General features: G+C 38.5%; 1 pseudogene; it reads left to right on the forward strand.

Annotated features, from left to right (window-relative positions):
- The window catches only part of LOC101574338, a 5,849-nt pseudogene extending 2,149 nt beyond the window's left edge, over positions 1 to 3,700 (forward strand).
- The last annotated feature ends 928 nt before the right edge of the window (positions 3,701 to 4,628 follow it).

Below are 4,628 nucleotides of genomic sequence, written 5' to 3' on the forward strand. Positions count from 1 at the left end.
AGAAGAACACACCAGAAATTTGTCATTGCCACCTCTACAAAAATTGACATCAGCAAAGTGAAAATCCCCAAACACCTCACTGATGCTTACTTTAAGAAGAAGTAGCTGTGGAAGTCCAGACACCAGGAGGGCGAGATCTTCGACACCAAGAAAGAGAGATACCAGATTTCAGAGGAGCGCAAGGTGGATCAGAAAGCGGTGGACTCACAGATTTTGGCAAAAATCAATGGTGTTCCTCAGCTCCAGGGCTACCTGCGATCCGTCTTTGCTCTGACAAATGGAATTTATCCTCATAAATTAGTGTTCTAAATTTCTTACTAAGAACCTAATTAAACACCTGACACATTAAAAAAAAAAAAAAAAGAATCTAGGCAGAAGTAATAGCAGAAAACTTCCCAAATATGGGGCAACAATCTAACATTCAGCTAACCAAAGCATATAGAACTCCAAATAACATCAACCCAATTAAAAACACACCCAGACATATAATAATCAAGATCCCAGAAATTGAGCATAGGAACAGTATATTAAAAGCCACTAAAGAAAAGAAACAGATCACATTTAAAGGGAAACCCATCAGAATAACAGCAGATTTCTCTTCACAAACCATCAAGTCAAGAAGACCATGGAGCAGAGTACTGCAAGTCTTGCAAGAAAAAAAATTCCAGGGGCCAGGGAGATGACTCAGCGCTTCCTTGGCAAGCGCAAGGGCCTGAGTTCAATCCCCAGTTCGCAAAAAAAAAAAAAAAATTCCAACCCTATCCTGCAAAACTCTCTTTCAAGTATAATGGAGAGGGGCTGGTGAGATGGCTTAGTTCTACTTAGAACAAAAGCACAGGGACCACGGTTCAATCCCCAGCACCACATGCCAGCCAGCCCCACACCCTGGTGGGCTGAGCTGGACACACACACACACACACACACACACACACACACACACACACACAGATAAATAAATAAAACTTAAAAAAAAAAAAAAAGCAAAAAAAAAAAAACCTAAAAAAAAAAAAAAAAAGTATAATGGAGAAGTGAGATACTTCCATGACAAAGAACAACTAAAGATGACAAAGCGAAGCCTACACGGACTATTAAATGACATTCTAGAGAGGGAGCAAATTGATCACAGCCCCATGAATGAGAATGGAAACAAACACAGGAGAATAAGCGTAGTGGAGATCAAACTCAGGACCATGCATTTGCCAGGGAGACACTTATGCCACTGAACTATATCCCCAGCCCCAGATAATGCAATGTGTAGAACTCAGTGAAACTTGAAAACTGGATTTGACTAAGTTTACTTGCTTTCTGTGTGTTATATTTCTAAACAAATCTAGTAAGAATTAAATGGAGTTTGGAGAAGCAGTGAGGGGTGACAATCACTGTAATGATTCTGCCACAACTGTTTTAACTTTTTCCCTTTTACAAACCTTAACAATTGAACAGTTATATTTGATGGGAAGGTGGGTGTTTTAACATGAACATTTCTATAATTTGAACATAATACATTTCCTTTAAGATATTTATCTATGTATGCAAGCAGGATGGTGCGGACAACTGCACTGCAGATTTCTGTTGGTCTACGGTAAGCAGCAGTTAATGCTTAATTTGTTTTTACTCCTTTTTTCAATTGCTGCTCCTTTTCCTCTTCTTATTTCTTACATCTTTCTTTCTTTTTTTTAATTTTTATTTATTTGTTTTATTTATTTTGTGTGTATGTATGGCCAGCTCAGCCCACCAGCGGGCGGGGCTGGCTGGCATTTGGTGCTGGGGGATTGAACCGCGGTCCCTGTGCTTAGCTTGTTCTAAGTAGGTGCTTTAGACCACTGAGCCATCTCACCAGCCCCCTTTCTTTCTTTCTTTCTTCCAATTTTGCATGCATATATCTGGTAAATGGACAACTACTTGGAAGATAGCAATACGCAGTACAACAAATATTGGAAAACTCATATTATTCTGTTAAGTGAAATTCTGTAATACTTGTAATTTTTCTGTTTTAATACTATTTTGTACTGTCTTTAAAAAATAATGCAATGCAAAAAAAATTTCTATTCTTGAGTATATCTCTACTTCTAAACTGATGGATTTACTGCAGGAATTCTATGAAACAACACTGGAAGTTTGAAAAATGCTAAGAATGATAGGCTGTAGTTTAAGACAAACACAATGCTTAGAAAATGATATTTAGGGCTGGGGAGATGGCTCTGTAGGATAAGTGCTTGACTGGCAAACGCAAGCTGGCAAACTCAAGGATCTGAGTTCAATCCCCGCTTCTGCAAAAAAAAAAAAAAAAAAAAAAGGAAAATGATATTTAGAATGAGAAGAATATAGAAAGCTTCAAAAACTATTATGCAGGTTATATCAGTCCTGCCAGACTGATGATGGAGAAGATGACCTGAAAAAAGGCACACAGTTATTAGAAATACATGCTGTGGAAATTCAAAAGTACACCGTGCAGGAAAAATAACAAAAAACCTGAAAGCACTGTACAGTCGCTTTGCACCAAGTCTGGCAACCCTCACCCGCTGATCATGGGCATCATCAGAGAATGTGGTGGTAAGAGGCACTTGAGAGAAGGTGAATTTGAAAAGGCAAATACAGATTTTTTTGAAGACTTCAAGAATTATGATGAGGGGGCCTGGCCCTAGCTCAGGCCTTTAAGTGGCTGCTTCCACAAAGCTGTCAGCCTCAGGTTGCTGGAGTTCGAACCTCACACCTCTCCCGCTGGCCAAAAGTGCCCTGAAGGCATTTGAGCAACAAAAAAAAAAAAAAGAATTATGATGAATCAGGAAGGTCCAAGATGAACTACTTGTTCAAAGTACTTGGTCTTAGCAAACATGCTAATTAAGTCAGGGATAAATCCACTTGACTCACAGGAGGCTAAGCCATACAAAAATGATCCAGAAATTCTAGCAATGACAAATTTAGTAAGTACCTATCAAAATAATCACATCACTGAACTTGAAAAGATTCTGAAAACAAATCACAGCAACATTATGGATGATCTTTTCATAAGCGAACACATCAAAGAGCTTTTTTAAGGTTGTTCGTTTGTTTTTTTTTTTGTGTGGGGTCTCACTACATAGCTCGGACTCGTAGTGATCCTTCTGATTTCTGCCTCCCTAGTGCTGGGATTGGATTACAGGCATGCGCCACCATGCCTGGACTAAAAATGTGTTAGGGACCAAAGACATTTTGTGTGTGTGTGTGTGTGTGTGTGTGTGTGTGTAGGGTTTCACTATGCAGCTTGGACTCATAGTAATCCTCCTGATTTCTGCCTCCCTGGTGCTGGGATTACAGGCATGCACCACCACACCCGGACTCTCGAAGAGCTTTTATGAAACATCAGAACACACGTGCTTATAAAGTTAATTAAGCCTTACACAAGAATACATATTCCTTTTATTTCTAAGGAGTTAAACATAGATGTAGCTGATGCAGAAAGTTTGCTGGTGCAGTGCATATTGGATAACACCCTCCATAGCCAAATTGATCAAGTCAACCAGCTCCTTGAACTGGATCATCAGAAGAGGGGTGGTGCCCGTTACACTGCACTAAATAAATGGACCAACCAACTAAACTCTCTCAGCCAGGCTGTGGTCAGCAAGCTGGCCTAATGGAGAGCAAGCACACACAGACCTGCTGAGTGCGGAGTTGTAATACTTAAGAGAACTGGGAATGGCAAAACTACAGTCGACTGATGTGTCCTGAACGTTACTGGAGTTGTGGCAGAAGTGCTTTTTGATCATCTGGATTGTGTCTTGCTGCTGCATTTATCCCAAGAAAAGCAGCTTTATTCTCCAGAAGAAAACCAAAATACCACGGGATTTATGCTATACTGACATCTTGCCCTAAATGTACAACATCATAGTAATTTGTCATGGACAACATGATCAGAGAGAAGATTTTGTCATGATTTTAAATGCACTGACAAAAAAAAAAAAAAAAAAAAAAAAAAAAAAAAAAAAAAAATTTTTTAATAATTTTAAAAAAACAAAAAAAAAAAAAAAAAAAAAAAAAAAAAAAAAACACTGACACACTACTGTTGGTTAAATTTAAACATGTTTTACCTGCAGAAATTCTCTCAAAAACAACCTGCAATAACTTGAAAAGCATACCCTTTTGAACTCTTCCTGTTCTCATGTATAAATGAAAATGTTTGCTGCATTTTGCAAAACGTCAGTTCTCCAGAAACATGTCCATATATTTCTGTACCTGCAGTGTGGTAAAGGTTTAGATGAAACCCTGTACTATCATGGCATACTGTCACTTAGGTTTCAAGCAGCAAAATAAACAGTGCATCTCAGAAATTGTAAAAAAAAAAAAAAAGTCAACAACTGGGATCTCATCTTATTAAAAAGCTTTTGCACAACAAGAAAAATCACCAACAGAGTGAAGAGACAACCCATACACTAGGAAAATATTTTGCCAACTGTTCCTCAAAGAATTACTATCAAGAACATATAAAGAACTCAAAAAAATCAGGTCCCCCAAATTTAAACACTAAAAAAAAAAAAAAATCCAAAATGAACATCTGGCTGGTGAGATGGCTCAGTGGTCTAAAGCACCTACTTAGAACAGGCTTGGCAAAGCACAGGGACCACGGTTCAATCCCCCAGCACCACATGCCA

Source organism: Octodon degus, unplaced genomic scaffold (assembly GCF_000260255.1).
Source record: "Octodon degus isolate 3935 unplaced genomic scaffold, OctDeg1.0 scaffold00194, whole genome shotgun sequence".
NCBI lineage: Eukaryota > Metazoa > Chordata > Mammalia > Rodentia > Octodontidae > Octodon > Octodon degus.